Raw genomic sequence first — 25174 nt, forward strand, 5'->3', positions numbered from 1 at the left:
AATTGTTAGCAATGTTGATCTCAAATCAACAGAGGGTTGACATTTCATATTCAAGGTTATCTTTCACTTATTTTAGCATTCAGGCTACTAACATTTATAGATTCCCTGAACGTTATATCAAGTGGACCACACTTTACCGTATCATGGATTCCTTCCAAACTTTGCTAATTTTAACTTCATGGCTATCTTATTTTCAGCTGCAAAACCATTGACCATGTTTTGAATTTCTGCCCCGTTATCTCTGTTCAAACTAATCCAGGCTGTAGATTAAATATATGGAATGTTGCAAAGATGATTTAAATCAGTGGTTTGCAAACTTTTTCTTTCCACTCACACATCACCTTAGTAATCCCTAGCCCATAAGTGCAAAAGGCATTGCATCAGGTGGTATGTAAGTGGGGAAAAAAGGTTGAGAACTACTCCTCTAGAACCAATTGTTATTGAAATATTTTACTTGATAGAAATTGTCATTGGCCCATTTCCTTTGCAGTTCTGAAACCGTGCACATAATGAGTCAATGAGGTACAATTAAAACAGTGATTTTCAAACTTATTCTTTCCACTCACATACTTTTAAGCAATCCCTTACTAATCACAGAGAACCTATGGCATAGGGATTGCTCAAGGTCATATGTGAGTGGAAAGAAAAGTTTGAAAACTACTGATTTAAATCATCTTTGCAACATTCCATATATTTAATCTGCAGCCTGGATTAGTTTGACCACTTTATATCTAACACTTACAAAGGAAAAGCAGGGGTTTAGTTACAGTAAGACCTACACTATCTGCTCATTTCTATGAATCATACCCAAGGAAATCTGAGGAATATCTGAATAATTAGGGTCAATGTAAGAATACAAAATCGGACACATTTAAACCATAGCAGCATAAGAGGCATTAAATATGAAAACAAAAATTGACAAATAAACCAAAACATGCTAATAGAAAAAAAACATTAACCAAATACAATTTCAACAAGAATAATGGATTAAATTTTAAAGAAATAATTATGGGGCAATTAACAAAAATAGAGTAATTATAATGCCTCAGAAATTTTAAAGATTTGAGCAGAACTCCATTCAATTCATGGGGACTGAAATATCTATTGGAATTGTGGATGAGAAAATATGTATGATGTGAGTATAGGCATCAAGAATTAAGGTAGATTAATTCCTTTCTCATCTAAAAAACATAACAAAAGCAATCAAGTTCAGTAGCTGAGGAAGTCATCTGATGAAATATTAAGTTTTTCTATCTCCACTTCACAATTAGTTATATCCATTTTATTCTTCACATCATAATGACTTCAAAGAATATCTACAGCAGAAGCTTTGAAAGTGGTCAGTAATGATGACACATGACAAACCATTCCTGTCCAAGTGAAGCTGTGCTAGAACAATTGTAATGCTGGCATCTCCCTGACAATGTGGGGCAGTATCCAGGAATGCCCTGCTCAATCTTGGTCATTACTGACCAATTAATTTCACTCATTTGATGATACTTGCTCAAATAGCACTTAATTGTCTACAAAAACAGTTCAATTTTTTCTGGAACTGCAAAGCTTCAAACCTCATCACAGCTTCAGTCCAAACAAGAGTTAAATTCTAAAGCTGAGGTATATATGAGGTGAAGTGTTGCATTTTGGTAAAAATAACCAGAATAGGATATATTCTGTTAAGGGGAGGTCATTGAGGCATGCAGAGGAGCAAAGGGATCTGGGGGTTTTGGTACAGAGTTCACTGAAGGTGGATTCCCATGTAGACAGGGTGGTTAAGAAGGCATATGGTATGCTGGCTTTCATAAATCATAGTATAGAGTATAGGAGCTGGGAGATGATGCTGCAGCTTTTTAAGGCATTGGTGAGGCCAGGTTTGGAGTACTGTGCTCAGTTCTAGTCTCCAAATTATGGAAAGGATATAGATAAGTTGGAAAGGGTACAGAGAAGATTTACAAAGATGTTGCCTGGCTTACAGCATCTGGATTAAAGAGAGAGAGATTAAGGAGACTGGGACTTTATTCATTGGAACATAGACGACTGAGAGGGGACTTGATAGAGGTATTTAAAATTATGAAAGGAATAGATAGACTAGACATAAACAGACACTTTCCCCTGAGGGCAGGGGAGGTAGGAACAAGAGGCCATGAGTTAAGGGTAAGGGGACCACACTTTAGGAGAAATATTAGAGGTGGCTTTTTCACTCAGAGAGTGGTGGCAGAATGGAATGAAATTCCGAATGAGATTGTTACGTCAGGGTCCTTCTGTCATTTAAGAGAAGGTTAGATGTGTACATAGAGGTGAGGGGGTTGGAGGGTTATTGGCAGTGAGCAGAAAGTTTAAGCTAGTGGAGTTGTTCCAGTGAACAGGTGCAGACTCCAAAGGCTGACATGGCCTGTTTCTGCTTCGTAAATGGTTATATGGTATTGGCATCCCAAAGCTCTGGTAAATCTGTAGTCAATAAGTATCATGGAAAATATTCCAATGATTTTTGGATTTGTATGTTGAAACAGGAAGATGTTGGAGTCAGTCATCACAACTTCTGGAAATTGCAGGAGATCTTTGTGGAAGTGACCCAGACTCATTTATCATCAACCACAATCTTTTTCCCGTCATATGTTAAGAAGTGAAGATAACCAGTGATGTGTGTACAATATTCAGTTCTATTCATAACTCCTCAACAAATTTAGTAGTTCACATCTACATGCATAAAGGCCCAAGATAATGTTCAGGCATGGGCTGATAAGTGACAAGTAACATTTGTCCCACAAAAATGTTGTGACCTTCTCTGACTCACCTTGACATACATAAATCAAATGTGTTTAGTAGCTACAAGAGTACAAGCCAAGTATTCTGAAAGCAAATGACACACCAAAACCTTTCCACTCTCTCTACTGATGAACAAGTCAGGAGAAGAAAAGAATAACTTCTATTTGCCAGAAAGAGTGCAACTTGAACAATTCTCAAAAGCTCAACTATCATCTCAAGGGAAATTATGAATGGGCAACAAATGTTATCCTTGTTGGTAATACCCACTTCCTGATTTTTTTTTTTCTTATGCCAGTTAATCCAGGTCAAAGCAGCCCATTTAATTGGCACCCCATCAACATCATTCATGCCCTTTATTAACATAGAGTAGCAACAAAAATAAACTTTAGTTATCTACCTCAGCTACTCTAACAGTACTCCTTCATGACTTTTCTCACCCAAAAGAACAAAAGCAATGAATGCCTGGAAAGATAACCATTGAAGATTCCCCACTTTGTTGCATATCATCCTGATTTTGGAATACTATACATCACAGAGTGAAAATCCTGGAATTCTCTACCCAACAACAACATGAGAGCACCTTCACCAGAAGGACTACAGCAGTTCATGAAAGTAACTCAACACTACCTTCTCAAGGGTAATATCATCCATGAACATACATAATTTGAAAATATTTTGTGCCAGTTAATAGAAAGAACTGTCATTTTATACATCTACAGACTTATTCAACCTGTAATTTATTTTGCAGCTTCTAACCTCAGATTCTTTTTTTGTAAGGAATATTTTATTATTATCACATTCTGCCATTTAATATGTTTCCCAGTAGGGATTTTTATCTGTGATATGCAAGCTGAATGAAGGGAAGATACAGCAATGCATTACTAAGACTCATTTCTAATGGAGGAAATCTAATTACACAGGTGATCATTAAACAGGGCTTGTTTCAGAAGATAGCACAGAAAAGTGGCACTGAGGCAAAAGATCACCGTGATTCTATTGAATAGGAGAGTAAATATAAGAGAGAGGCCTAAGGATGAAACTAGAATCTGAACCCAAACCTCCTAATGCCAAGGAATTTGGACATAATTGAAACCCAGCAGGGTCACAGTTAACCACTGAAAGAGAAAGATGAAAGGCAAACTGATTAAAGACTTCTATAACATTTGTCCTGATAATAACTTTACAACATATCTGTAATAATCAGTAAATAACAAGATCATCAATCCTTTAGAACATTTGATAAATGCAAAACCAACACAGTTATTTGATATTCAGCATAATATTGCACTTTAAAATATTGTGAATATTATAACCACATACAAAGTCATTTCCTGGGAAGAGAGGCAGTACAATAAGAACAATTTGTATATGTGGTGCGCTATTAGCCAGAATCAGACACACACAAAGATAAAGACTGTACAACAGGCTTTAATCCACAAAGAATTCCATAGAGCCAGGCTGGCTGTGGCTGCAGCAACTCTGAGTGAGGCCTCGGGAGGCCAGCACAGGCTTGTATCCAGGAGGGTGATTGACATCCGACTGGGTGGGGCTTAAACCATTCAAGCTGACTGATTGACAGCCGGCCAGGTGTTGTCCTGTCCCCTTACACTCCTGCAGGTACAGAGGTTGCCCCCTGCAGTAGGCCAGTGGCAGTATAGAATAACCAAAGCCTCTCTGGAATATTGAAAAATAAGATTGACATTGAAATAAACAGAACCCTGATGCTTCCCATCATTTTGAGAACTGATAGAGAACTTGGAGACATGGTCTTAGAATAAGAGCTATACATTTAGGACAAAGGTCATGATAAATTGCTACACTTAGGGAGTAACTCATAAGGATTCCCTCTCTGAGCAGGTTATGAATGCTTAGTTGTTAAATATACAGGTATTCAAGACTATAATTGATAAGACATTGGAAAGTAAGAATCCAAGGGTTTGGGGCTAGGGTGGAAAATTAAAGTAGAAAATCAACACTGATATTTCCTGGTTACACAGTGGATTACAAATGCCTGTTGCTTAGGTTATTTCTGGAAACAAAAATCATATCCTGTAAACTTTAATACTAAAAAGATGATTAAGTTCACAACTATAGATTCCTCATGTGATTTCTATTTTTTCCCCTTTATATACCTGCTTTTAAGTTAAATTTCTCTTAATATTCCAGCAAATATAGAATCAGTCAGTTGATCATAGGACTTTCTGATTTACACTTATCCTAACTTTCACTTTAAAAAAAAAATAGACAAACACATGAATGAGGAAGTTGTAAAGGCCTGACAGATAGACTTTGGGAGGAGGTTCATGAAGACATAAATACTGGCATGCACAGTAGGCTGAAGGGTCCGTTTGTGCAGAGCTCATTCAATGAAATTCTATATAATTAATACTATGTCCTTCCTGCCCCCCTCCAGGAAGTACCAAGCGTAGTGGCATGCCTAAATCTCTCTGCTGGATCTGCCTGCTGTAGTGAGTCATTCTGAGGAATTATGTGGATTATCCCCTGCTTCAGAAATCTTGGACAAGTTATTTAACAGCTGCTAAGGAACTTTCATTTTTGCTTTATGGAGAACCTGTAGTGAAAATGGGAGTTCAAAGGGCATGAAAATAGTGTCAATCTTCAGTCATTTAATATACAGTATCTCTCCCATGTGTGAAGGTCTATTAAAAAGGTTACCTCACTGTTCAAGTTATTAAAGTTTTAAACATATAGATCATCAACTTTTGGATGATATCGGAGAAGTTTGGCCTTTTGCTGTTGGTTGAGGAGCGGGCAGTTACAACATGAACAGCTGAGGGACACCAGGCATCAGGGCGGTCAGCTGAAGGAAAAAAACAGCGGAGAGGAAAGGAGCGAGGAGCCGAACAAGGGTGACCGACAACAAGAGGATCAACAGCAGGAGGCCAGACAGACAGTCTGCAGACCAACAGCAAGAGACCCAGCAAGAGGAGGCCAGACAAAGACATAGAAGTAATTCATCAGGAAAAACAGAAGAGACACAGATACAAAGAAGAGAAGAAGATACAGATACAGAAGAAGAGGAAGAAGAAGACTAAGATCTTCTCAGGGAAATAGAAGGTAAAACAGATGGACAGAATATAGATAAAGCCTTTTTTGAAGAACAAATGAGATCTTTAAAAGAATGGTTATCATTAGAATTTAGTGCAATTAAAAGAAAAATGAAAAGAGCAGAAGACAAAATGCAAAGTTTAGAACTGGTCATGACAGAAATAGGGAAAAGAGTAGAAAATGTGGAGGAGCAGGAAATGGCTGTAGAATTGGAAGTAGATAATTTAAGAGAAAAATTGGAAGAAAGTGACAAAAAAAATTAAAGAGATACAAGAGTTGTTATATCAGAAAACTGATATTTTGGAAAACTATAGTAGGCAAAACAACATAAAAATAGTGAGCCTGAAGGAGGAGGAAGGTGGCGCAGACTTTATATGTCTTTATATAAGGAATTTATAAAAGGATGGATCCCGAAGGTTTTGGAAACGACAGAATTACATCAAGAAATGGAAGTAGAAATGGCATACAGAGCACTAGCTCTGAAACCACAGACACATCAAAAACCAAGATCAATCTTAGTAAAATTTTTAAGATATATGACAAGAGAAAATATACTGGAGCGGGCAAGGAGCAAAGTTAGAGAATATAATAAGCCGTTGGAATATAAGGAACGAAAAATAATTTTTAACCCAGACAAGTTTTGGACTCTTAAAGAAGAGGAAGGAATTTAATACAGCAAAAATGATTTTATGGAAAAAAGGTTATAAATTTATGTTAAGATATCCAGCCGTACTTAAAATATTTATACCTGGGGAGCAAAACAGACTGTTCTCGGATCTGGAAGAAGCACAATAATTCGCAGAGCATTTTCAGCACAGAAGAAGAGAAGAAGAGATGTAACAAGAAAGAAGACCGGCGATAAAGTATAAATAAAGATGTAAAAATAATGTATATGTAAAGATCTAAAAATAGAAAAGAGAAGGAAAGAAGGGGGGGGAGAAAGAGAGAGCTTTGTTATATGTATAAAAAGTGTTTTTTGGGGGTGGAGAGAATAACTGTCACTGCAAAATCAGTTGACGCTTGCGAGCAAGATCACAAACCAAATGGAAAGGGGAGTTGTGGTTGCCCGGCAAGGGATAAGAGGCAACTCAGAGACGGGGGGGGGGGGGTGCATTTGGGGTTAAGGTGTTATTGGGTGTGGAAAATGTTGGAGTATTTTATGTTTTAAATGTGTTGTCATACATTGAGTTTCAAAAGGGAAAACTAAAAGATACAAAGGGGGAAAAAGGGGAATGGAGGTGGTGAGGAGGCGGAAAAGAGGTATAAACAAGATATAAGATGGCCACGTTGAACTATATGATGAAAAACATTAATGGAATACATAACCAAATTAAAAGGAAGAGGCTACTAAATTTACTGAAAAAACATTGATATAGCATTTGTGCAGGAAACACACCTAACTGAAGTGGAACATAATAAATTGAAGAGAGATTGGGTAGGACACATAATGGTAGCATCCTATAACTCAAAAGCTAGAGGTGTAGCCATATTAGTTAACAAAAATGTACCAATCAAGATAGAGGAGGAAATAATAGATTCTGCAAAGATGTATGATAAAAGTGTCAGATATACTCAGAATTTTGGAATTTACTCAATATATATGCATCTAACGAGGAGGATCAAAAGTTTATGCAGGATATATTTTTTTGAAGATTGTAGATACTCAAGGAAATATATTGATAGGAGGGGATTTTAACCTTAATTTGGATCCATTGTTGGATAAAACTGGACAAAAGACAAGCAAAAAGAATAAAGTAGCCAAATGTATGGTTAAATCACTGCAGGAAATGAAACTTATGGATATATGGAGGAGACAGCACCCAAAAGAGAAGGAAAATACATATTATTCGAGAATGCATAAAACATACTCAAGGATTGATATGTTTTTGTTGTCATATTCAAGGAAGAGTAAGGAAAACTGAGTATAAAGCTAGACTACTTTCAGATCATTCATGCCTGTTATTAGCAATAGAACTGGAGGACATCCCACCAAGAACATATAGATGGAGGTTAAACTCCATGCTACTTAAAAGGCAGGAATTTAGAGAGTTTATTGAACTCCAAATTAAAACATATTTTGAAATAAACACAGAATCAGTGAAAAATAACTTTATACTATGGGACACAATGAAAGCTTATATTAGACAAAAGTTAATAAGTTATGTAACAAAGATGAAAAAGGATTGCAATCAGGAAATAGAGCAGCTGGAAATGGAGATAGCATGTATAGAAAAGGAACTAGTGAAAAGGGACGATATAAAGAAAAAGAGAGAATTGACAGACCATAAAATGCAAAACATTACAAATGTACAAGGTGGAGAAGAGCATAATGAAAACAAATCAAAAGTATTACGAATTGGAAGAAAAAACACAAAATATTGGCCTGGCAACTTAAAACAGAACAAGCTAAAACAACCGTATTGGCATCAAGGAAAAAGGACAAACAAATCCTATTAATGAAAACTTTAAGAAATTTTATGAACAATTATACCAAACTGAGAATTAGGGGAAAGGTGATAAAATAGGAGAGCTTTTATCTAAAATTGAACTGCTTAAGTGGAAAAAGAACAAAACAAACTGATAAAACCATTTGAAATAGAGGAAGTACAGGATATATAAAAAAGCTGCCGAACAATAAAACACCAGGAGAGGATGGATTTCCAATAGAATTTTATAAAATATTTAAAGAGTTATTAATTCCTCCTCTCCTGGAAGTAATGAATCAAGTAGAAGAAACACAAAACTTGCCAGACTCATGTACGACAGCAATAATTACAGTAATACCAAAGAAGGGGAAGGATCCATTAACACCAGCATCATATAGACTACTTAACTCAGATTATAAGATAATAGCAAAATTATTAGCAAACAGACTTTGTACCAAAAATAGTTAAACAAGATCAAACTGGATTTATTAAGAAAAGATGAACAGCGGATAATGTCTGTAAACTTATTAATCTAATTCATGCAGCTCAAGGAAATAAGAAACCAATGGTGGCTGTTACCTTAGATGCAGAAAAAGCCTTTGACAGGGTAGAGTGGAACTACTTATTTTAGGTATTACAGAGGTTAAATCTGCCAGAAAAAAATATATTAATTGGCAAAGGTAGCAGTAAATAGACATATATCGAACCAATTCAAATTAAGTAGATCAACTAGGCAGGGTTGTCCATTATTCCCCTCATTGTTTGTCTTAGCAATAGAACCATTAGCAGAGCTGATAAGAATACAAAACAAAATAAAAGGGATAAAAATAAAGGAGAAGGAGTACAAAATCAATTTATTTGCAGATGACATCATAGTATACCTAACAGAACCAGAGATATCAATAAAAGAATTATACAAGAAATTGAAGGAATATGGAGATCTATCAGGGTACAGGGTCAACACAAATAAAAGTGAAGTGATGCCAATGAGTAATGCGGATTACACAGAACTTAACAAAGAATCACCATTTAAATGGGAAGCTCAAGCAATCCGATACCTAGGAATCAGGTTAGACAATAACTTAACCCACTTGTACAAACTAAATTATCAGCCACTAATAAAGAAAGTGCAGGAAGACTTAGAACATTGGAAAGAACTACTGCTAATGTTGATAGGGAGGGTGAACTGCATTAAAATGAATGTGTTCTCAAGGATACAATACTTATTTCAAACATTACCAATTAACAGAGAAATTCTTTGATGAACTAAAGAGAATAATAAGGAAATTCTTGTGGAAAGGAGGGAAACAGAGGGTAGCGTTAGATAAATTAACAAAGAGGTATAACCAGGGTGGTTTGCAGTTACCAAACTTCAGAAATTATTATAAAATCACACAATTAAGGTATTTATCAGATTTTTACCAGACGAGAGAAAAACCAGACTGGACTAAAATAGAACTAGATAAAATAAGGGAGAAGGTACCGGAACATATACATTATAAGTGGGATGAAAAGCTGGTGCAATATAAAAGCTCACCAGCATTGCATCATTTACTTAATATATGGAAGAAGATCCAACTGGAAAGGAAAAAAATGGATTAACAAATACCAAAATTGTTATTGATGCAAAATCCACTAATCACTTTTACAATACATAACCTTTCTTTAGGGAATGAGAGAGAAAAGGAATCAAAATAATAGAAAATTGTTTTTTTGGGAAATAATTTATTGACATTTGAACAGTTGAAGGACAAATATGGAATAAGTCATGGTACAGTGTTTACATACCATCAACTTAAAGCTTATTTAAAGGATAAATTGGGAAACAAATTGAGATTACCAGAAGGAAGCGCTTTGAATATGTGATTACAGATACAAATATAATTAAAAGATTTATAACAAATATGTATATAAAACTGCAAGGTAAGGAAAATGAATAAATAAGCTATAAACCTAAACAAAAGAGGGAAAAGTATTTAAACAAAAGATAAAGAATGAAGCATGGGAAAAGTTACGTTCTGGAACTATGAAGAATACAATAAACACAAGGTTACGCGTGATACAGTATAATTGGTTACACAGGTTATATATCACTCCTCAAAAATTGTGATCCAATATTATCAGATAGATGTTTTCGCTGCAAGAAGGAAATGGGAACAACAATACATGCAATTTGGGTATGTACGAAAGTGAATATGTTTTGGGAAGAACTAAATCAGATAATAAATAAAATCACAAAAAACAATATACCAAAAAATCCAGAGATCTTTCTTTTAAGTAACACAAGAAATAAAGAATTAGGCCTTAAATTGGATAGAGTGCAAAAAAAAATTATGACAGCCTTAGCAATAGCAAAAATATGTATAATGTCATCTTGGAAAATGGAAAAGAGACTGAGAATACAGCAATGGTACATGGAAATGAATAAATGTATTCCATTGGAAAAAAAAATATAATTTAAAAAATAATGTTATATTGTTTGAACAAATTTGGGAACCATACATGGAACATAACAGAGAGCTTGTCTCGAACCTTCATCCTCTAAAATGATAAGACAAAACTATTTGATTTAGTATATAAGAGTAGATGACACATTTTTCTGCCTTATTTTTCCTTTGTATGAAGACATTGTTTTATGGTTTTATTGCATTGTAAATGTTGAATATTTATTGGTCTTGGAGGGGGGTGGGAAGTGGGGGGAAGGGGGAAAATGCCATTGTGTATATTTAATGAAAAACGTTTGTACATATTTTGGTTATTATGGTTCACAGTGTGAAAAATAAACAAATGGATAAAGTAGAATTATAAATGTATTCCTTTGAATCATTTGTCACAGGGTAGCAGCCTTCATGATTGTAAAACTGGATGGTTAAGCTATGATATGTTATAATGGAAAACGAGGGAGCAGTCCAATTACAAGGATCCCACAAAAAAACAATTAAATGTCAACATGGAAACAAGCACTTGCCCAATTTGTCTATTCTGACCAATCTAATCCTATTTGCTTGCCCTTGGCCCGTATCCTTCTAAACCTTTCCTGTCCACATACCTGTTGAAATATCTTCTGAACGTTTCGACCACTTCATCTGGCAGCTCGTTTCATTTACCCACCGTATTCTAGGTACCTCTCAGGTTCCTTTTGAATTATTCCCCCTCACCTTAAATCTATACCCTTGAGTTTTAGATTCTCCTACCCGAGGAAAATGCCATCTATTGTGACTATCTCACTTTACAATTGCTCGGACAGCATGCAGATGATTGTGTTTTGACTCATTAAATGAAAAGTCTGTACTAAAGAAGCATTGAGTTTTTCACTGTTTATTAGAACTTTATGCATTAATAACTTTGATAAAACAATTAAACTATACTTAAAACAATTAATAAAACATTAATACGTTCAAAAATTATCCAGACCATTTTCATGCTCCATGGGCCTAAACAATACAAATCAAAGCTTGAAACTAAATTGTTTATTTTACACACACAAGCTAGCTAACCTTGGAATTAGCTGTTACTAGGCTACAAAGTCATGGAATTCGTAAACAATATTCGCCAGCTGGTTTCTTAAAAAAATGTTTGTAAGTCATTTTAACCTTGCACCATTGACTATTTACCTTATTCCTAATGATTTTATAAACTTATATAATGCCCTCACTTAGCTTCCTATGCCCCAGTGAGAAAAGGCCTATCCAGTCTCTCGTTATAATTCAAGCCCACCAATTGCAACTCTTTTATGCATCATTACCAGCTTAATTATATCCTTCCTATTGCTCGATACTGAAAAAAAATGTGCATAATACTTTCACAATACAAACATCTTGTACAGTTGTTACGTGGTGTCCCTGCTCCTGTACTCAAATGTTTTGTTTGATGAATGAAAGCGTGCTGAACAGCGTCTACACCACATTGTTTATCTGTGTCACGACTTCCATGGAACTATGTATCTGTATTCCCCAAGTTCTTTGTTATACAGCACTCTCCAGGATCCTGCTTGCCCAGGTTTACTCTATCAAAGTGCCAAACCTCACCCTTGCCCAAAGTTAAACTGGTGTCAGCAAGGATGAAAATGTTTGGTGCAAAGCCTGGTGGGAGAGATCCCCTGAGATATCTCAGTGTGAAAAGCACTTGGTGAGCAGAACAGAGCTTTGATTTTAAATCAGATGCCATAGGGAAAAGGGCAAATGAGGTGCTTAAATGAGAAGAAATGTCTGAAGAGGCTTGTTGGGGGTATAGAATGGGCCACATGTCATTTGGGCTGATAAGGACTGCAAAGCCACTCTAATAGTGTGAGCAAGAGAAGAGATGGAGTGTAAATGCTTCATGTAAGAGGGAAGCATCATCATCCATTGATTAGATTTTTGTCAAGGCAGTGATATCATGGAAGATCGTGGATGGCAAGAGCTTCAACTTGAAGTGAATGGCATTCTGGTAGGTTGGGAAAGAGGTAGAGGTGGTGACAGATTTGATCTTGGAAGTGTTGAGAGGAAGGTTGATAAGATTGGTCCCTAAAAAGCAAGTGTAAAGTTACTGAATGCACTCAGAGACAAGTGAGAAGTACAAACAGGCAGTACAAATAGCTTATAATCAATGGCCAGTAGACACAATAGTCCTCAGGTGAATCTGAGGGAAGGCATAAAAACCAAGGTTTACATTGGAGTAGGTGAGGGTGGAGCCAGGGGAAGAGCCAGCCATCTGAACAATACATTGACAGTGAATTCCAGTTCACTGCAGCAGAGAGGTCAGTCAGGACATGGGATGGAGCACTGGAGGTGGTGACTGATCCCTTGGGAATTTCTTTGGAGGACACCAAGAGGGACAATGACAATGTAGGTTCATCAAGAAGAACTGGCAGGAAAATTGGAGGGGTAAGAACTACTGAATGATTGGAAAGTATCTGAGAGAGAATAAATGAAGATAAATGTATCAAGAGAGAAAAGTATGCAAAGAGAAAAATAAGCAAACAAAATTCTAAAAGTGGAAAATTAATGATAGGTCAGAGTGTGCAGCTGCAGTCAAAAGTGCAGGCAGATGAGTTTGGGCTGAGCAAGTTAAAAGAAAATCAAATAACATATAACCATATAACTATTACAGTATTGAAAATGGCCATATTGGCCCTTCCAGTCAGCACCGATTTAAGTGAACTCCATTAGTTCCACCTACCACTCCCTGCCCATAACCCTCCAAACCTCTCACATTCATGTACTCATCAAACCTCCTCTTAAATGACAAAATTGACCCTGCTGCAACCACCTCTTCTGGAAGGTCATTCCAGTCAACCACCACTCTCTTTGTGAAGAAGCTTCCTCTTGTTACTTCTAAAGTTTTGCTCTCTAACCCTTAACTTATGACCCCTCGTTCCAATCTCTCCTAACCTCAAGGGGAATAGCCTATTCACATCTACTCTATCTATTCCCCCCATAATTTTATATACCTATATCAAATTTCCCCCTCAACCTTCTACACTTCATGAATAAATACCCAGTCTATTCAATCTTTCTCCTTATACAAATATCCTGGGAAATAAGGTAAGAGTTTCAAAGCTATAACAGGATTGGTTATTAACGATGACAGCTGAAGTATGGGATGAGAAATAAAAAGGAAATTGAATCAGTTTTATATTTGAGGGATAAGAAAACATTATATGACATAACCTAACAGACAAAAGCAGGCCTCTTGTGTGATAAGAGGGTGACTGAACTGCTCTTTAGATTTAACTCCATTTTTCGGCTTGGTCCTCATAAACTTCTGACTTTAGTAAAAAAAACTATTTCCGCCTTGGAAACTGCATTACGATTAACATCCACAGCTCGCTGAGATCAGGTATTCTAAAGATTCACAACTCAACTCTGAAAGAAGAAACTCCTCATTATTGAAAGCCCTGATTGAAACCATGAACCCCTTTCTCTTGTTCTGTATTTCCCCATCAAGTAAACATTTTCAAAGTGTCTACCAGGTACTAGATAAAGATCTTGCACGTTGCTCTGAGATCACCTCTTTTTCTGAATTCCAGTCACCCTTTGGGCTATTCTTCTTAACATTTCATTGCAAAACAATTCCCTCACCACAGGGGCCAATTCAGTGAACCTCTGCTGCATTACTTCCTAAAAGATACCCTTCCTTAAACATAGGGACCAAACTGAAGAAGAGTCTCTGTGAAATTTTGCATTTGCTTGTAACCAATTATCCTTGCAACAGAATAAAAGTCATGACAGGGTGTAAATAACAGCTAGAACACTATAGATCATGGTATTTCTTAGAAAAAGAAATCACAGTTCCTGTGATGCAGTTTAAATTCTAATTCCTATTCCTGACCCTCCATACCCTTTGTTTTCGTTTGGGCCTGGAATTGCAGGAGAGAAAATGCCAAATTAAGAACCAGGAGATCTGGCCAAGGCCACAGTCTTCGGGAGACATTGCTGCTGGGACTGGGGTCATGACTGATTGCTGGGGAGTAACTCCAAAGAGAACAAAGCAGTGGCAGTCAGTAAGCGGTCTCTCTGTTGGCACAGGAGATCAGGGGAGTCCAGAGGAAAAGCAGGAGGCAAGGGCGAACAGGGAAGGAAAAGCAGGAGGCAAGGGCGAACAGGGAAGGAGGATACCACCAAAGATAGAGGCCCACCTTGATTGAGAAAATCCTGAGACACAAAGACTTTTTCCATTGTGTTGAATTTGGGGTGAATTGATGGAGAACCTCAGGACAATAATCCAACAGCTATGATAAGTTGTTTCCCCTGGTGAAATAGTTGCATCAGAACACATTTTCACTGAAAGAATTACATGGAATGTTAAAAAATAATCTTTATAAATGGTGGTTTGAAAGTTGATTTCTCTTGGGCAAATCAATGAAGACGACTTAGAGGTTAAACTAATTATTTAAAAAGACAATATTTATAGGCAGCATAGAAAAATCACAGTGCATTTAATTGGAGAAAAGTTTTGTTACAACCAAGGATCCTAAATCTTGCCATGTCAGCTGACAGTATCTCCTTCATATCAGCTTTGGATATTTGTAGCCTTCAGTACATTCATGCTAGTTCCTGTGATGCAGTTTAAATTCTAATTCCTATTCCTGACCCTCCGTACCCTTTGATTTTGTTTGGGCCTGGAATTGCAGGATAGACAATGCCAAATTGAGAACCAGGGGATCTGGCCAAGGCCACAGTCTTCGGGAGACATTGCTGCTGGGACTGGGGTCATGACTGATTGCTGGGGAGTAACTCCAAAGAGATCAAAGCAGTGGCAGTCAGTAAGTGGTCTCTCTGTTGGCACGGGAGATCAGGGGAGTCCAGAGGAAAAGCAGGAGGCAAGGGCTAACAGGGAAGGAGGAAAATGAAGTCAAGGAAGCTATAGGAGAGTGACCAAAGGAGAGGAATAAAAATAATGAAGACAATTAGTGGAAGAAGAAGAGCAGTAAGAAAACTGAGGAATATGGTTCTGAGTGAGGGTGAGGTTTGCAAGGGGTTGTTGAGGAAATGTGTTACTGTGTCTCAACCTATACATGTTTTCCATAGAATTACAGCAAACAACTGGGCCCTCCTCCAGTTCTACATGCTAACCATCATGTATCTATTTGTCCAAATCAAGTTTCTCCTTTCGCAATGTCATCACATTTCTGCCCCAACCCACGCTAGGACAATTTAGGGAGAAAATTAACCTATCAACCTGTCCAAGGGAGGAAGTCAGAACACCCAGAGGAAGCCCAAATAACACACAAACTACACAGACAGCACTCCAATTGGCTGGTTGTACCTGTGGCCCCTCCCCACATGTTCCTGTATAAAGGTGACTGTTCCACAGCCCCCTGTTTCCCCTATACTTTTCAATTGCAATCTATGTCCTCTTATTTGAATCTCCTCCACTCTCAATGGAAAAAGCCTGTCCACATTTGACTCTATCTGTCACCCTCATAATTTTTAATACCACTACCAAATCACCCCTCAATCTTCTACGCTCCAGGGAATAAAGTCCCAGCCTGTTCAACCTTTCCCTGTAACTCAAACCCTGAAACCCAGCCATCATTCTTGTAAATCTCTATTTTGTTGATATCCTTTTGAATTGTACATTACAATATATAACAGTACTATTCAATTTTGCATAATATAAACATCAATAAAAATATTTTAAAAAGGAAGAAGATTCACGAATGTGAGAGTATACACCACCAGATTCTTTCCCACCATCATCCAAATTCTGAATGAACACTACACGAGTCAAATAATGTTGCCTTTGCTCTGTTCCAACTGATCTCTGTGATTCTGTACTCTGCACTGTTTTATTGCCATAGCATGTATGTATTGACTAGCTGGATTGCTCACAAACAAACTTTTTCATTGCACCTCAATACACAAGACAACAAACTTAATTCTTGCTAGTGGAACTAAACCTCATTCGGTCAAGATGATACATTAACTGATACAACAGCAACTACTTGTGAAAATAATTAGTGTCCAGGCACCTCATAACTGGAATGAATGTAAATCAGCTTCAATCCTGAAGGATGGCTGAAGAACAGGAGCAGTCTTTTTTCCTCAAGGGAAGGCTTGCCATGGTATCTAGATATCCAAGCCTTCATCTTACCTTTGGGAACATTTTCTGAATGCAGGAAGGGTCACTGGGCAACACCTTGGACTATTTCAAGACTTTCATCAACACCCTGATTTTCAGTCCAGCAGACTTCATGCTCACTGGGGAAAAAAAACAACAATCTATCCCAAGAAAGCTGATTAAATACTGGGATTTCTTTCCCTTCCAATAATCTTCAATAGCCTTAGGCTCCACAGTTGGAGTAAAAATGTGGCCCCCAATTTTCCACCAGTCACATAAGGACCTTCAGAATAACAATTAGTTAATGTCTTTGCTCTCAAGATTTAAAAAAAAAAATTATCTTGTCATTGGGAATGTGAAAGAGATCCGGTTGTTATCGTCATAAATATGGGCAATGCAGCTTCCTTTATCATTTCGTGCATCAGTTTGACATTAAGTATTCCACAGAGATTGGCCACTAGATACAGCAAATCTTTATAATTTTGGAGCTTTTTAAAAAAAAATAACACAGTCATTTCAGTTACATACACATTGCTAATTTTAAATTCACAAAGGCTAAAGATAAAACCTGAACACAAAGTATTCATGGGATTGACACACACTTGGAATAGCCACTGCAATCCTACACTTAGTACTTTGCCACATATTGCAATAGACGTAGTTCATAATTAACAAGTCAAAATAAACTGCATCTCAGAATATTAAAACCAATTTAGAGAAATTAATTCTTGTCTAAAATATTAATTGCAATTAAAAAGAGGTGTTTTCTTTTCATGAATATCAAAACAATCTAGTAGCCTGGTCTACTTTAAATTTCTTTGTTGTAAATTGTAAATGATGTAAATTGTTGTGAAAATCAAAACAATATCATTTAAATAATTCAAAATTTCAAAGACAAATAGACAAGCAGCACTAACCTATTTTGTAAATTGAGTGAGAGTTCTATATTGAATTGGAGAGACCTTTCAAAAAGTGGCCCAGTCTCTGGGGATATTTAATGGAAATTGTTTATTCCTCCAAAACTTTGCTACTGATGAGGAAACCCATGATTATAAAATGCCTGTCAATGTCCATACTCCACTTCCCCAGTGACAAATACTATATTGAGTCCAGAATTTGATTTGTACATGCGTCAATGTGCACTCATATTCCCATTGTTTACGCTTTGTGGTTGATTCATTAAAGAGTTTATTTTTTCCTGTACTGATATACAATTTATACATTTAACATTCCATCTCTGGGAAAAACGTAAATAGAACACACTAGAAATAATACTCCACTCAGTCTTTTAAAAACATTGTCAAATGAAATTTCTCCCACAATCCACTCTGCCTGTATACTGGTAAATACCAAGAAGCACAATTTAATGGCATGCCACCATTATTATTTTTAATATAGATTAATAATGCTTTTAAAAGCTGAAGGGAAAATGCTGATTTCTTTTCATTACACTTGACAACTGCAATATTTTTTTCTGACACAGGAGGTGAATTATTAAATGAATCTGCATATTTGAACCCAAAATGGACCGTAAACTTCAGCTTACATTTGATTAATATTTACTTAATTATGTATGAAGTTGACTGTTGTTACTTACATATTAGCATCAATGACACTTGGCTGTCCCAACACACAATTGCAAACTTCTAGTGCATTTCAACTAAAAATTCTCTATTTATCAACACAGCCGGTAATATCCAGCATGCAAATAACACAATAAAGATTATTGGCCACAAACTGTAAACTTGCTGATTATAATATCATTAAATTCTGCTTATTTCTTGAAGAAGGGCTCAGGCCCAAAACATTGGCAATATATCTTTGTCTCCTATAGACGATGAGAAGACCAGCTGAGTTCCTCCAGCATTTTGGTATGTTTTTATATTAAAAGGTAGATCATTACATCTTAGACTGACACAGCAAAGGGGAGGTCATTTGGCCTGGTATGCTCCATGATGAAACAATCTAATTTCTCTGTTCCCTCTCACCTCTCTGTACGTTTTCCATTGAGGTTTTTTAATCTATTTATTGTTTAAATTAAATTGTGTATCCCAGGTTGCCTCAGTATCCCAGGTTGCCTCAGCTTCCCAAAAATAAATGATTATTCATGTCTCTTCCGATTATTTTGATAATCTCCTTAAATATTTCCCCTAGTTCTTGACTCAATTGATTAGAAAGTTTCTTATTATGTACTCTAACCATTCATAACTTTGAAAGTCGACTGTTCATAGGAGAACAAGAGCAGACTTTCTACAGGAGTCTCCTGCCCATAACCATTCATTGCTGCTAATGTCAAGGTACGAATGCAAAAAAAATCTTAGAGGTACATTAAAATGAAGACAATGACCCACAAGTACCCAGAGCAGATATTTCCAAATATTAACCTTACCCTAGATGTAGGATACAACATACTGGTGAAGCAATGAAATCTATACTTTAATTTGGAAGACTTGAACTTTTTTTATCCCCCATCCATCACAAAATGCAAATGAGCTGCAATTTACTAAAACTCTCAAAGAAACAAAAGGAAATTTCTCTAAATTGAAGACAAATTCTAATGCATGTTCCTGGGCTGCAAGTCTTGTATTCCAGGAATATAAAAGGTGTGCTGTGAGAGTAAATATCAGTTCTGACGAGAACAGAAAAAGGAGATAAAAAAAAACAAATATGCAATGAAAGAGTATAAATATATTGTGTCTCTTCATCCATTCATTAAAAAAAAGGAAAAGACCTCTAATATTTTCTTTCAAACTACTTGCAGTGGTTGAGGATAATGGAGAACTGTCTCAGGGTCTCTCTTAGAGGATGGGTCTTATTGATGATGTGCATGGCAACCCTACAACCTCTGCATGAGTGCATATAATTCCACTATATGCAAGCCGAGGAAGTATTGACAGCTCTGTCATTAAAAAAAACATGAAGAAACTCTGAACTGAAAGAGAATGGGAATCTGAGGATATTACTGCAAAGTCTGATAGCCAAGCAACACTGATGCAAGATCTCAATGCTCCGAAGACTGACTGCCAATAAAGTCCCATATCAATGGAGGCCTCTGCATCTTAGAGGACAGCTGCTGAGCAGACACAATTATATGCAAGACTCCATGACTTGGAGTGAAACACGAAAGTCTGCAGATGCGGTAATTGTAGAAAAAACACACCAAAATGCTGGAGGAACTCAGCCAATCTTTTCAGCATCCAGAGGAGACAAAAATATATTGTCAATATTTCTAGCCTGAGCCCTTCTTCAAGGAATAAGCAGAATGAGCCAGAAGGAGAAAATCTCAGATAATGCCGGCTGGGCTAGGAATCCAGGTATATTGCGGTATGTATGGATTTAAACATAGAAACATAGAAATATAGAAGATAGGAGCAGAAGTAGGTCATTCGACCCTTCGAGCCTGCTCCGCCATTCAACGATATCATGGCTGATCTTAAAGTTCAGTACCCCGACCCGCCTTCTCTCTGTAACCTTTAATACCCTTATACTGAAGAAATATATCTAATTCCCTCTTAAATATATTTAATGAACCTGCCTCTACTGCCCTCTGTGGCAAAGAACCTGCCTCTGCTGCCCTCTGGGTAAAGAAATTCCTCCTCATCTCGGTCCTAAATGGTTTGCCTATTATCCTCAAACAATGGCCCTGGGTTTTAGATTTTCCCATCATTGGAAACATCCCATCTGCATCCATTCTGTCCAGTCCTGCCAGAATTTTATGTCTCTATGAGATCCCCTCTCAATCTTCTAAACTCCAGCGAGTACAATCCCAATTTGCGCAATCTTTCCTCATAAGTTATCCCTGCCATTCCAGGTATCAGCCTGGTGAATCGCCTCTGCACTCCCTCCATTGCAAGAACATCCTTCCTTAGATAAGGTGACCAAAACCGCACACAATACTCCAGGTGTGGTCTCACCAAGGCCCTGTACAGCTGGAGTAAGGTATCCTTGTTCCTATACTCAAACCCTCTTGATATGAAGGCCAACATACCATTTGCCTTTTTAACCGCCTGCTGTACCTGCATGCTCGCCTTCAGAGACTGGTGTATAAGTACCCCTAGGACTCTCTGCACTTCCCCATCTCTTAATCTATTGCCATTCAAATAGTAATCTACCCTCCGGTTTGTATTATCAAAGTGGATAACCTCACATTTATCCACATTGTAGTGCATTTGCCATGTATCTGCCTAGTCCCTCAATTTATCCAAATCACACTGGAGCTTCCTGACCCCCTCTTCCGTGCACACAACCCCTCCTAGCTTAGTGTCATCTGCAAATTTGGAGATATTACATCCAATCCCCTCATCCAGATCATTAATGTAAATTGTGAACAGCTGGGGACCCAGTACAGATCCCTGTGGCACCCCACTGGTCACCGCCTGCCACTCAGAAAACAAGCCATTTATCCCAACTCTCTGTCTTCTACCTGCCAGCCAGTTCTCAATACACATCAATACTTTGCCCCCAATCCCATGAGCCTTGATTTTGGAAGCCAGTCGTTTATGCGGGACCTTATTGAAGGCCTTTTGGAAGTCCAGGTACACCGCATCCATTGGCTCTCCCCCATCTATTTTACCTGTCACCATCTCAAAGAATTCCAATAGATTTGTCAAGCACGATTTACCTTTTGTAAATCCATGTTGACTCTGTCCGATCCCTTCTCTGCTAGTCGTATGCTCCGCTATTACATCCTTAGTAATGGATTCCATCATTTTGCCCACTACTGATGTAAGGCTCACCGGCCTATAATTTCCCGCTTTTTCTCTACCCCCCTTTTTAAAATAGTGGGGTAACATTAGCTACTCTCCAATCCATGGGTACTGATCCTGTGTCTATCGAGTTCTGGAAAATAATTCTTAAAGCATCTGCTATCTGAATGGCCACTTCCTTAAGTACCCTAGGATGTAGATTATCAGGCCCTTGGGATTTATCTGCCTTCAATCCCATCAATTTCCCCAAGACCATGTCCTAGAGATACTGATTTCTTTCAGTTCCTCCCTTGCATTAGTCTCTATGTTTCCCAACATCCTTGGGAGGTCCCTCTATTCATCCACACCCTTAAGTAACTGACCATTAACTCTGTACTGAGCCTTCTGGTTTATCCTTCCAAAGTACATCTCCTCACACTTATCCAGATTGAACTTATTATCCATATTGAACATCTGCCATTTTTCTGCCCAACTCAGTATCCTGTCTCTATCCTCTTGTAACCTTCAACAACCTCCACAACTCCTCCAACCTTCATGCCATCCTCAAACTTACTGACCCATCCTTTTGCCTCTTCATCCAGGTTATATATATATATTTTTTTTTAAATTATTTTTTTTAAATTTATATATAAAATCAAAGGGTAGGGGTTCCAGAACAGATCATTGTGGTACTTCAGTCCTCTCGAACCTCCAGACAGAACACCTTCCTTCCATTACTACTCTCTGCTTTCTTCCTACAAGCCAATTTTTTTTTCCCCCCACACAGTCAAGGTTCTACTCATGAGTTACCAGTTTCACAGCATTGAAACAGGCCCTTGGACCTGACTTGACCATGCCCATAAAGTTGTGCATTGAATCTAGTCCCATGTGGCCTGCATACTTTCTCATCCTTTCCTAACCATACACTTGTGTAAATGTCTTTTAAACATCATGATTTCATCCACCTTTGCAACATCCTCATTCCATTTACCCACTGGCCTCTGTGGAAAAAGGTGTCCCTAGCTCCTTTTTAAGTATTTTCCCTTTCATCTTAAATCTATGCACTCAAGTATTCCATTTCCCAACCCTTGGCAAAACAGTGAGTATTGACCTCTATATTTTATAGACCTCTATAAGGATTCTCCTCAACATCTATGCTTCAGGCAGAAAAGCCTATCCTGTTTCTACTTATTATTCATACCTTTATTCTTGTGAATATTTGCTGCACTCTTTCCAACGTAATGCTATCTTCCCTTTAGTTGGGTGACCAGAACTGTAGATAATGCTCCAAGTGTGGTCTCCCCAACGTTTTGCATAGTTATAACATTACTCCCCTACTCCTGCACTTGGTGCCCTGACTAATGAAATTATCATGCCAAATGCTCTCCTTATGGTCAGTATTTAGTTCATTTCAATGTTTCTGTGGTAATTTTTGCAGTGAAAATGTGAGATTAAGGTTGCATAACTTATTCTGTAGATTCTGCATTGAAATGAAGGTTGGAATAAGTATGCCAGTAAAACACATTGGCTTCCTGGAGATCAGAAATTTAAGCCAACTGGTCCAGATGGAATAAATGGTGCAGAAGGTGAAGGTGACTTTACCAGAAGTGGATAACAAATTCACAGCTGACAGCACATTACTCTGACATTTCAGAAAACTAGCCTCATTTTCCTCAGGATAATGTAATCTGTCCACTCATGTTCACTCACACTTGTGAAAACCTCCAGAAAGATGGACAATTAGAATCATATATCAACTTTATCTGGTTATCTGATATAAATAATTTATACAGATGTAAATTAAGTTATTAATTCATCTTCCTTTATATTAATCGAAGATACTTTTAACGACGTATTCAGAATCAGCAAATAATTAATGCTGAATTACTCTTTAAAGTTATTACTTCTAAAATGATTCAAATCAGGTAATATTTTTTCATCACTTTTGCCATTTATCTTCAATTGTTATCACCATTATCTACAATTTCTATTTTAAACAGCTCAGCCAGAATTGCAAAAATAGCCAGATTATTATTACATCATTTGTTGACGTCCACCTCAGTTACAACCAACACAAGGACTCATCATTTTCAATAGTCAGGTTATACAACTGTTCATCCTATCGTTTGTACCAAGTCCAAGCTTCACCAGTTAGTGGATAATACATGGCAGCACCTAGAATAGAATCTAATCGGCTGCACTTGTTTGAACGTAATGGGAATTATCTTTTGTTTGTAAATTAAATATAAAGAAAATTGTTCAATATTCATTGGATGAAAAATGACCTTCACATTGATAAAACTATTCTCAAGCATGTCGTGATATTATCATACATTATTCCAATATTCAGAGTGCCCTGGAATGCTCCATGTAAATGGCTTACATAACTTACCAGCCTGACTGAAGCAATCCTATTCTGTAGTAAATGACATATAATTAGGTCCACAAAAATTGACTAACACAAGATTGAAGAATATGCTCCCATATTTTAGAGACCTCACTGTACTGCATTGAATCAATTCATCAACAAATTATATTCAGAGGTCAAAGTAAACTTCAGACATCCAATTCAATGTTGTTAAAAAAAAGTTAAAATCAAGTTTTCTTTGTATATGTTGCTTGGAATGCAAATTAACCAGCTCAACCATTGTATTACTGTATATTTGTGTTATTACCCAGGTAGAACACAGTTACGTAACTATCAGAATATAGCTGGCCTACCTTGGGAGCAGTGCACTGCTGCTAAATTATTCTGCTGGATTATTTCAATATATAATTTCATCCTTTCACCCTAAATTATTTTACACATTTTTCCTAAATCTCTCAATATGTTTTTGATGCAGTCAAAGTAGACCAAAATATTTAAATGGATCAAGAAACAAATCAAGTTTTCCAACTCACTGTTCTCAACTGTCTCATTTTACCTTGAACATACAATCCCTCTGCATCTCCATCACACGTTGTCGGCCCTGGGGCCCGCTGCTGCTTCCACAGAGGCCTGTTGAGTTCCCCTCTGCAGAAGATTAGTTCTTTTGATCTTCGACTTCCACCCCAGCTTCTGCATTTAACATGTCCTCCTTTGCTATTTTCAAAAAGATTCCATTATTAGGGACATCTTCTCTTTTAGCAATTTGAAGGGACTGATCTCTATGTTTCTTGTCCATTCTTCCTTCCCAGTCATCACACTCCCTCTTATAGTACTATCCCTTTAACTGAAGATAATGTGATGCCTGTCATTTTATTTCTTCCTTTCTTACAAAATGGGGGCCAAAATAATTCTAATAAGTGAAATAGGGATTCACTTACATGTGGAATTGAAGTCAAAGGAGAAGATCATTATAACAGCCACAAAGATCACTTTCCTCCTTTTCCTCTCTATGTAGAAAGCTGGTCCCATCAGCTGTTCTGCACCTGCTACAATTGCATTTCAGCTACCATACTCGCCACAGCGCTACTGCACATGCGTGAGTCCCCGCAAAGTGCAGCAGTTAAAAAGGAGCTTGGCTGATAGCAGATGCCATTACAAGAAGCTCCCATTATTCATTGTGTTGCTTGAGTTTAACAATAAAGCATTGACTAAGGTTACCACTTGTGTTGTCTGCTTATTCGGTGCAATAACAAACATGGTGTCAGAAGTGGGATGGCGTGCATTCCAGGCCTGAAGCCTTCAAGTGAAAAATGAGTAAC

General features: G+C 37.3%; 1 protein-coding gene and 1 long non-coding RNA gene across 3 annotated transcripts in view; one reads left to right on the top strand and one right to left on the bottom strand.

The window, feature by feature from the left end:
• LOC138751466 (uncharacterized) overlaps positions 1 to 5446 on the top strand; it is a 39906-nt gene extending 34460 nt beyond the window's left edge. The window contains exons 5-6 of one of the 2 annotated variants that reach the window (XR_011349959.1): positions 3208 to 3400; positions 5177 to 5446. This is a non-coding gene — a long non-coding RNA (uncharacterized lncRNA). The remainder of the gene's footprint in view (positions 1 to 3207; positions 3401 to 5176) is intronic. The other variant, XR_011349961.1, reaches the window with a different exon arrangement.
• Positions 1 to 25174, bottom strand: part of LOC138751465 (diacylglycerol kinase beta-like) — a 207156-nt gene that overhangs the window by 3484 nt on the left and 178498 nt on the right. The window lies entirely within an intron of this gene.

This window comes from Narcine bancroftii, chromosome 1 (assembly GCF_036971445.1).
Source record: "Narcine bancroftii isolate sNarBan1 chromosome 1, sNarBan1.hap1, whole genome shotgun sequence".
Classification (NCBI taxonomy): Eukaryota; Metazoa; Chordata; class Chondrichthyes; order Torpediniformes; family Narcinidae; genus Narcine; species Narcine bancroftii.